Source organism: Bison bison, unplaced genomic scaffold (assembly GCF_000754665.1).
Source record: "Bison bison bison isolate TAMUID 2011002044 unplaced genomic scaffold, Bison_UMD1.0 scf7180017864379, whole genome shotgun sequence".
NCBI lineage: Eukaryota > Metazoa > Chordata > Mammalia > Artiodactyla > Bovidae > Bison > Bison bison.
The window spans coordinates 2,440,725-2,451,230 of record NW_011494951.1 but is presented as its reverse complement, the minus strand read 5'-3'; the positions used below and the strand labels follow the sequence as shown (position 1 = coordinate 2,451,230).

General features: G+C 42.8%; 1 protein-coding gene across 6 annotated transcripts in view; it reads left to right on the top strand.

The window, feature by feature from the left end:
• The window catches only part of GALNT11 (polypeptide N-acetylgalactosaminyltransferase 11), a 52,317-nt gene that overhangs the window by 11,033 nt on the left and 30,778 nt on the right, over positions 1-10,506 (top strand). Inside the window, exon 1 of one of the 6 annotated variants that reach the window (XM_010857230.1) lies at positions 1,650-1,667. The exons of 1 other annotated variant lie outside the window; for it this stretch is intronic. The gene's annotated coding sequence lies outside the window, so the exon portion shown is untranslated. Of the gene's footprint in view, positions 1-1,649; positions 1,668-2,312; positions 2,937-2,975; positions 3,548-3,624; positions 3,825-9,982; positions 10,095-10,506 lie in introns of those variants that run through there. 4 more of the 6 variants (XM_010857226.1, XM_010857223.1, XM_010857228.1 and 1 more) reach the window with 4 other exon arrangements.

Sequence of the window (10,506 nt, the reverse complement as noted above, 5' to 3'; positions counted from 1 at the left end):
TGGGAAATAGATGGGGAAACAGTGGAAACAGTGTCAGACTTTATTTTTCTGGGCTCCAAAATCACTGCAGATGGTGATTGCAGCCATGAAATTAAAAGACACTTACTCCTTGGGAGGAAGTTACGACCAACCTAGAGAGCATACAGAGATATTACTTTGCAAAACAAAGGTCCATCTAGTCAAAGCTGTGGTTTTTCCAGTAGCCATGTATGGATGTGAGAGTTGGACTGTGAAGAAAGCTGAGCACCGAAGAATTGATGCTTTTGAACTGTGGTGTTGGAGAAGACTCTTGAGAGTCCCTTGGACTGCAAGGAGATCCAGCCAGTCCATCCTAAAGGAGACCAGTCCTGGGTTTTCATTGGAAGGACTGATGCTGAGGCTGAAACTCCAATACTTTGGCCACCTCATGCGAAGAGTTGATTCATTGGAAAAGACTCTGACGCTGGGAGGGATTGGGGGCAGGAGGAGAAGGGGTCGAGAGAGGATGAGATGGCTGGATGGCATCACTGACTCGATGGACGTGAGTCTGAGTGAACTCTGGGAGTTGGTGATGGACAGGGAGGCCTGGAGTGCTGCGATTCTTGGGGTTGCAGAGTAGGACACAACTGAGCAACTGAACTGAATGACTAACGCTTTTCCCCCTCAGGTTTGACTGGAGGGCTAGGAGGGGCTGGAGGAATGTCTTTCTTAATCTAGAGAAAGCTCTGGTGTCTTTTCCCCCTGGAGGATATGCCTGTGTTAGGAAGAAGACTCTCTGAAGTGATTATTCTTCTCCTCCCCTGCCTTAGTCACGTGGGGATCAGTCTGGGGTCTGCACACACACTGTGGTGGGATCCCTGGGGCTAAAGCCCTCAGAGGTGTGGCCCCTCCCTGCTCCAGACTGATTCTCCTAGTCTCTCCCTTTCAGGCCAGTTTATGGTGCAGCTTCTGCTCCAGGTAAGCAGATCTCAGCTGTGTGTCTCCAGGTTTTCAGCGGTAGTTTGTCCTGTAACCTTTGTTCTCTGATGGGTTCAAAAGTCATTGATGTTTGGTTTATTTTTGTACAGATAGAAGAGGTGGCTTCTAAGCCCTTTTCATATAGGAGCTGAAAGCATGCTTTTTAACTTAGATTTTATGACTTGTTACCATCTTGAGTGAACCAGATGCATAGGTTCAGGACTACAGTGTTGTACCTGAGAGTTGCTTATGTTGGCTGCATTCGATTCTTCATAGTTTCCTGCTAATTAACAGTTATTTCAAGCTACATTGCCTTTGAGCTTTTGATTTCCTCGGAAAAGCTTATCACTTTGAAATTTTTTTTTTTTTTTTTTTGCTAGTCGGAAAAATATCTTGCAGCTGTTAAGAAGAACTTCTTAAATAATTTTATTTAGTTGTTTGCTGTGCTGGGTCTTCACTGCTTTTGCTCTGGCTTTCTCTAGTAGTGGTGAGTAGGGGCTACTCTTGGTTGCGGTGCTCCATCTTCTCAGTGCAAGAGACTTGTTTGATCCCTGGGTTGGGAAGATCCCCTGGAGAAGGGAGTGGCCACCCACTCCAGTATTCTTGCCTGGAGAATCCCATGGACAGAGGAGCCTGACGGGCTACAGTCCACGGGATCACAAGAGTTGGACACGACTTAAGAGGCTAAACCACTACCACCACCTGGGAAGCCCCCTGAAGCAAATCCTGAGGTAAAAGTTCAGATCCACATAGTGAGTAATCCGGGACACACCAGCGGGGGAATGAGGAAGTGAGGGTAGGAGAGCCAGACAGTAAGGGGCATGTTTTCCAGCCAGTTGCCGCTGTGGGCAGTGAGAGCCTAGTCATGCTGGGAACCGGGGCCAGTGGAGAATGCGGGTAGCAGTTTCTCTGGCTGTGAGGGGGCTGGCTGCTTCTAGCAGCCCACTGTGAGGGCCGCCGCTTGGGAGGGCCCATTTCCCCAGAGTGTGGGCCTGCCCCGCAAGCGGGCAGGTGGACTGCAGAGGCTGGAGATGCGGTGCTGGCGCTTGGCTGTCAGCCCCGCGCAGGATGGTGAGGCTCCAGAGGATGTGCAGGTGACTCTGCTGTATGATTTCTTGCGGCCTGAGTCAACAGGAGCAGCTAGGAGTGAAACTGGCTGTTTGCCAAGTAGATTTGTCTGCTTTTTAAGCCTCCTGAGGTGGTAGAATGCATTCAGAAATGAGTGTCTGAAAAAAATCCAATATTCCGTCACAGTATGGTTTTCTCATGTCTCTTTTTAGCAGTGCCTAGCCTGTTCCCTTTCAAATACAAAAGGCGACAGTTTAGAACATAACCCTGGCCTTGTGCTTCTGGTAATGGCAGTCTGGGTAGCTTCACTCAAGATAGTTGATGCTCCTGAAAAGCCTGAGAATTTAAAAATAGTAAAGAATTACTGGGTTCCAATTTTAGGAGATGATAGAAATCCAGAGAGGTGAACGAACATCTTGTTTGGGAGGAGAGTTACTGATACCTTGACTCTTGTGGGAAATGTAAATTTATGTTAAAAAAAGAAAATCACTGGATGACTTCTATTTTTTTTTTTTTTAAGGAATGGCAAATTGAGATTCACTGTTTCTTATTTACTAGATGGTTACAAAGTAATGAAGGACATAAGGTCACTGGGATTCAAATCTAGTTTCTCCCCTTACTAGCTGTGTATCCTTAAAGCAAGTTACTTAATTTCTCTAAAAGGAAGAGGGGAAAAGATAAGACTCATTGTTCTCTTCCTGTCTGTCTTACACCCTGGAATATTTTGTTCTGTTTTTTGTTCGTCTTTGCACACTTGACTAATGTACATAAACCGCTCTGTCAGCGCTGTACACCACTAGAGACTCTTGACACGCTTGCAGAGTAAAACCGTCGGTAGCCATGGTTTAGGGATTGGCAGCTCCACTTGCGTCTTTGGGCCCTGGGGCACAGCGGCTGCAGAGGTTGTGCTGACCATGGATGGATGTGTGCTTGTAGGTATTCTGTGTGTTTGGGTATCTCAGAACACTTATTTCTGACAACTATTTTTTTTCTTATTCATTCATTTCATCTTTATCTGATATACTTTTGACTTAATCTTCCTTCTTATGGGCAGAAAGGGAACAAGCAGTAATAGTTTTTGTGGTTTTGGGGGTTGTGTTTATGCACTGTTCATTTGATGCATCCCCATGAGAAGTTGCAGTCTGGGGCGTACCCTGCATGGTCTTGTGGTTAGGACTTGGTGCTTTCACTGTCATGGCCTGGGTTCAGGCTCTGGTCTGGGAAGTGATCCCACAAGCCATTTCATGCAGCCAAAAAAAAAAAATGTTGCAATCTGGAGGCTGGTCAGCACCTTTTGGAGTTTTGAATTTGAATTGCTTTAGCTGGGGGACGTGCCCTGACACATAGAACCACGCTTATTTTCTCTCTCTTTCCTCTTCATAATCTGCTTGGCTTCTGACTACATTTGAGTTTAAATCCCTGTGTTGACAAGATATGGGCTGTTTCTGCTGGGACTGAAGAAAAGATCAAATGTCAGCCGCAGTCAGGGCATTTCTTGAGGATGCCTGGCAATCTTGATCAGATCCATGGGGTCAGAAATGAGGTAAAGTATGACCGTTGTAATAAAGAAGCTTTAGTATGTATACTAGAATACAGAGTTAGAAAGACCTTGAGAGTAATGATTCCATGAAGTAAATGTTGGTTGTGCAGGCCCTTTTGAGCCTGTGGTCACTTTCTTCTTCCTGTCTACCGTAGGTCTTACCTAGGGAGAGCTGCTCCTTACTGGAGCATTTGATGGGAGAGAGTATTAAAGAACAATAGTTAGTCTTGTTAGCTTCTATCAGCCCTTATTCACTGACAAAGCAGGTGTCCTAAACTTGGTAAGTTTAAGTAATTTGTCATATTTTCTATCCTTTTGGTTTTCTTTAGTGTTTAAATTTGCTTTTGTCTCCATCCAATCAACATTACCATGTGGTTTTCCTCTGCATTTGAGATATCATATATAGACACTTACATGTGTTTATGCTCCTTGATTTTCTTATAGAGAGGACATTCATGAATATCAAAAGATCAAAGGATTATTCCCAGAGAGCTTGTGATGTCTGGAATTTGCTCTGAACCTTTCCTAGTTCAATAATTGTAATTATGAAATACATTTCTTTCTAGCCTTCAGAGTAGATAAGGAATGGGAAAGAATAGTGTGTATTTTTGTGTTGTCATCACTTGGTAATTTTACAGGGTATGTAGGAAAGGCACTGTTATAAATCAGTACTGACTCTAGCTGAGGCAAAATATGACTCTCTTTCATGGAAAAAGCGACAAAATGTTTACTGTTTGACCCTTTGGAATATATACTGATGAGAAAACAGCTGGAAACTACTGAAAGGTAAATACTTAACATTTAGAGATGAATATGATGATAATTATTTGGTACTGAAGGAAAGTGAGGGCTGTCCTGTTTGATTAAATAGAATTGTCTCATTAGTCTTGTAGTAAAACAAGGTGGCTGTTGAAAGAGGCATGCTAATTTCAGACTAGATAATGATTTAATAGAGAAAACGTAATTTTTCAAATCCTTCTAGAATATTTGTTCAGTGTCCAAATTTTATTGTCAAATTTTTGACAAATTAATGGATTTAAAATATTTCTTCCCTTAAGGATGCTAAAATCTCTTTGCTTCTGAAGTTAAAAACCTGTATATTTCATGTGAAGCCTTTAAATATTTAATCCTCTCCAAATTGGTTCTTGTTTTTAAATTAGGAAGTTTTTTCCTAAGAAAAATTTTACCTTTATTATTAAAGAAATACATACTCTTTTATATTTCTATTTAAATGAAGAAAAGTAGAATATTACCCATAGTGCTACTAACTTGAATCTATTACATTTATTTTTCATTAATTACAAATAGCACTATAATGTTTTGTGACTAGGGTAGGAAGATTAAAAATAACTGGTAGAATTTGCAGCAAAACATTGATAGACTTCAGGGTTTTTTTAATTTTTAACTTCTTGTTCATCTACATTTTGATGAGAAAGACAACTTTTGGGGAAAACAACTTTGTTTTTCTGAGTTGCTGTCTGGGCCTCTTACATGATAATAACTCCTGGTCAGGATGCTCGCACTTTGCCACTTTGCTTTTCCCAGGGCATCGTTTAAAATAGCCGCTTAGCGTTAAGCCTGCAGAAACTCACGACCACCCCAGTCAGTCAGAGGCGCCTGCTACCCTGCCCTCTTTCCTGCTGATGTCCTCAGACAGAGAAACGCCCTTCCCCTGGGCTGTTGTCCTGTGTCCCTGCCCCACCCCCCGCCCCACTGATTCTGGGATCCATAAGTAATAATATGTCTCATATGTCAACTTAAAAGCACAATGCAAGAGTTGCGAGTTAAGCTTTATCTGGGGCAAAATGAGGACTGCAGCCTGGGAGACAGCACCTCAGACAACTCTGAGACACTGGGCCAGAGAGGCAGCGGGGAAGGACAGGAGATGTGTGATTTTAGTGATGGGGGCATGCATGCAATCGAGCACATATTTTTCCAGAGGGTTTCTGCTAGTCAGGTGAAGCTTTCTGCTAGTCACGAGACCGTGTCACCATGAGGAATTTGAGTGCTTTTCTAGATATGAGGAGATACAAGGATCTGGCTCATAAAAGCAGCTCCTGAAAATGTCTTAACTATCTGAAGGCCTGTCCTGCTAGTTTTTCCCCTAGCACAGCATGCCTCCTTTCCTACTTTCCACCCTGAGCTCCTTTCAGAGGGTGCTGAAAACCAGCAGCTGCAGCAGCACATGATTTAATCCTTGTCACGTGAGATGGCAAGTGCCCAATTGTAGTTGACACCTGAGCCTCCATCCTTTGTGAGGGTATACTGAAAAAGTGCCTTCAGTCACACAACCCGGTGGGTTTCACTTCTCCATAGTGAGAGCGGGGATGCTGAGAGGAGCTCCATGCGGCCTCCACGTGGTTGGCTTGGGCCTCCCCATTCAGCATTCTTAATTCAGTACCCCAGCTCCAGCTTCTCAGCGCATGTTTTGGGCCAAACATAATTGTGGTTTCGGACCATGAATTTTAAATAATTATAACTAGGCTCAAACATGTCTTTATTAATCAAAATATGAACCATCATAATCACATTTTTGCCAACGAGAAGTAAGTTTATTCTTGTAGTGTAAAAATCCATGCTTTGAGATTCAGCAAACCCTTGGAAAGCATTCTCTGCCTCCTGCTGGTTGTGGAAGGGTTTTCCTTGAAAAAAGTTGTCCTGGGGCTTGAGGAAGTTGTAGTCCATTGGTGAGAGATCAGGTGAATATGACAATGAGGCAAAACTTCGTAGCCCAATTTGTTCAAATTTTGAGGCATTGGTTGTGCGACACACAGTCGCGCGTCATCATGGAGAATAATTGGGCCCTTTCTGTTGACCGGTGCCGGCTGCGGGCCTTGCAGCTTTCAGTGCCTCTCATCAATTTGCTGAGCATGCTTCTCAGATGTAATGGTTTCACTGGGATTCAAAAAGCTGCAGTGGACCAGACGGGCAGCAGACCACCAGACAGTGACCATGACCTTTTTTTGGTGCAAGTTTGGCTTTGGGAAGTGCTTTGGAGCTTCTTGATCCAGCCACTGAGTTGGTCATTGCCGATTGTCATAGAAGTTCCACTTTTTATCTCATGTCACAATCCATTCGAGAAATGGTTTGTTGTTGTATAGCATCAGAAAAGACGACACTTCAAAATGACAGTTTTTAATTTGCTGTCAGCTCGTGTGTATTGAGCTTTGTCACCTTTGCTGCTGCTGCTAAGTCGCTTCAGTCGTGTCCGACTCTGTGCAACCCCAGAGACGGCAGCCCACCAGGTTCCCCCGTCCCTGGATTCTCCAGGCAAGAACACTGGAGTGGGTTGCCATTTCCTTCTCCAATGCATGAAAGCGAAAAGTGAAAATGAAATCACTTAGTCGTGTCCGACTCTTAGAGACCTCGTGGACTGCAGCCTACCAGGCTCCTCTGTCCATGGGATCCTCCAGGCAAGAGTACTGGAGTGGGGTGCCAAATGCCAAATGACTGTAGAATGGTCAACATTGAATTCTTTGGCAGCTTCTCGTGTAGTTTTAAGAGGGTCAGCTTTGATGATCCTCAGTTGGTCGCTGTCAACTTCAGATGGCCGGCCACCGTGCTCCTCACCTTCCAGGCTCTCGTCTCCTTTGCAAAACTGCTTGAACCACCACCACTGCACTGTACGTTCATTAGCAGTTCCTGGGCCAAATGCGTTGTTGATGTTGCATGTTCTCTCTGCTGCTTTACAACCCATTTTGAATTCAAGTAAGAAAATCACTTGAATTTGTTTTTTGTCTAACATCATTTTCCTACTCTAAAATAAATATATAAAATAAACAGCAAGTAATGTCATTAGCAAAAAAACAAAGCGATAATAACATAACCATATTTATTTAAGGCTGTATTCCAATATCAAGCAGCAGAGTTCAGCAGTGCAAAATCACAAGTACTTTTGCACCAACCTATTATTTTCTGATTTTTTTTTTTAGCATAATAGCAAAACTTAAAGTATCAATCCCTAGCACCTTGAGTGGTGTCTGGCATATAAAACTCTTACATGATTCCAGTGTTAGCCTTTTCTCTAGAATTATTTAATGATTTTCAGAAGAAAAATGTTAGATTGTTCAGTACATTTAATAGGCTATGACTGGAAAATTAGTGGAATGATTTTAGTATCATCTTAAATTGTGCCATTTGTGACAACAGGGATGGATCTAGAAGGTACTATATTTCACTGTTAGTGAAATAAGTCACTCATATGGATCTAAGAAAGAAAACAATGATAGCAAAAGAGAAAAGACTCCTGGATACAGAACACAAGCTGGTAATTGCCAGAGGGGAGGAGGGTGGGGGTGCATGGAACAGATAAGGAGATTAAGAGGTATAAACTTCCAGTTATGCACAGCAGAAGAAATATTAGTCAGTGATGACATAATAACTTTGTGGTGACAGATGATCACTGAACTTAGCGTGGTGATCACTTTGTAAGGTATAAAAATACCCCGGTTACAGTTCAGTAAAAAAATAAAATGGTGACAACATCTAATGAGACTGTCTATGTAAACTGTTTAGCCCTGCTTACGTTATTACACTCTTCTCATTGCGCACAACCTAAACAATGTCCTCTAACTTCTTTTGGAACATGAATACACCTTAACTGTTCACCACAGATGCTGTGCTAACCATAATGAGTTTGAAAAGGTGGAAATGCTTGTGTCTTCAGGGGGTTGCTTATACTGTAGGCAAATTGTTCACTGGGGTATCTCCAGTTTGTGTGTCTGGAAAGGATTCTTCTCTGATTCACTGTACCTCTCCAGAATCTGAGCGTTAGCCTCTCATTTTCCACCACAACATGCATCTTTCCAGATCTCTCTCTCTGGTAACATAACTCCAACGGCCATTCAGCTACACCAGGGCCCATTGGCCTGTCCACATTTTTTCATCCTGCTTCATTCTTCCTGAGCCTCTCAGCTCTCCTTGTCTGGCTTAAATCTGTGACCTGTCATTCTGATCAGCACACTGCATATACCTTTCCCTGTTCTTCTTCCTCTGTACCACCCTGGCAAAACCGACTCTCAGCTTACTAGCCAGCCACCTGTTCCCTGGCAGCTCCCAGACTGTGGCTAGAGGAAACGTGAAACCACACCGTCTTGTCTACTGAAAATTCACGTAAACAGGTGGTCGGCCCTTTATCTGGGCTTCCCTGGTGGCTCAAATGGTAAAGAATCTGTCTGCGTTGCGGGAGACCTGGGTTTGATCCCTGTGTGGGGAAGATCCCCTGGAGGGGATCTTCCATGGCATGGCATGGCATGGGCATGGCAGCCCACTCCAGTATTCTTGCCTGGAGAATCCTCACGGACAGAGGAGCCTGGCGGGGTACAGTCCACGGGTTTGCAAGAGTTGGACACGACTGGGCGACTAAGCTCAGCATAGCCTTTTATTCATTTACATTTTGAAGAATATATTACCTTGGTATCTAACTGCTGAAGTTTTTGCTTTATTAACTATTCAAGTTTATGATTGAAAGTATTTGGTCACTAGTTGTTTTGCATTAACTAACCTTAAATGTTTGTTTTGACCCTCCTTTTAACAGCTTTCAAGCCTCGGATATTGAGGCCATGGCTATATAGAAGGAATGGCAGATAGTATGAAGCAAAAACCTTTTTATCATGTAGATGCTGAATTCATTATTTGTTAGCATAGATTCAGTTTTCAGCCTTTTGATTTTTGTTTGAATGTTTTAATTTCTTAAGCAGTTAAGGACTTGTTATTTTATTTATAACAGGCATCTGATTGGTTTCCACTTTCTTTATATTTGGGTGTTAACTTCTTGACCTGTTTAAAAGACTCCTGAAATTTTTTGCTTCTGAAGATTTTGAATTAATTATATTTTTAAAAAATGACCAGGTTTTGTCAGTTCCTCTCATTTTTATAGGTTCCTCAATTTAGTAATGATTTAATAATGATTCACTACATAAAAAATTTCTGTAAAAAGTTACCATAATACAGCTTGAAAAATATTCTATTTACCCATAAAATTGTTGAGAGTTAATACATTTTGTAGTTTAGACCAAGGAATCTTGATGTGCTCTTGTGGAGAGGGTGAGCTGGGGGTATTATGTGAAAAATCTTGATGGAGTGGGTCAAACCTTATGGGTGAAGAAAAAACTTTTTTCATTTTGCCCTTAGGTGCTGGCAGCCAAGAGGAAGCCGAAAATCGTGCAGTGGACAAAGTGGAAAGTAGCCCCTCTTTTTATAGCAGAGGGCTTTATTTAATTTGTGAAATTGGACAATGAGAGTCTGGGGGGGCGGTTTGAAACCATTTCCAATAATAAATATGGCTACTGTCCTGCCTAGTTGTCATGCTCAGTTGCTCAGTCGTGTCTGACTCTGCGACCCCCTGGACTGTAGCCCACCAGGCTCCTCTGTCCATGGGATTTTCCAGGCAAGAACACTGGAGCGGGTTGCCATTTCCACTCCAGGGGATCTTCTCCATCCAAGGATTGAACCTGCATTGGCAGGAGGATTCTTCACCTCTGAGCCACCTGGGAAGCCCATACTGTTGTTGAAATAAGGTTGAAATAAGATCTCCATGCATAGCATTAAGGTACTGCTTGGCTCAAACAGAATAGTATATTTGTTTGGAAATCCCAGCATTTTGCAAGCACACGATAACCACATTACAGTAATTTTTTCATTTGTTGTTCAGTCATTAAGTTGTGTCCGACTCTTTGCAACCCCATGGACTGCAGCATGCCAGGCTTCCCTGTCCTTCAGTATCTCTCAGAGTTTGTTCAGACTCATGTCCATTGAGTCGTTGATGCCATCTAATCATCTCATCCTTTGTCGCCTCCTTCTGCTCTTGCCTTCAGTCTTTCCCAGCATCAGGGTCTTTTCCAATGAGTTAGCTCTTCACATCAGGTGGCCAAAGTATTGGAGTTTCAGCATCAGTCCTTCCAATGAATATTAAGAATTGATTTCCTTTAGGATTGACTGGTTTGATCTCCTTGATGTCCAAT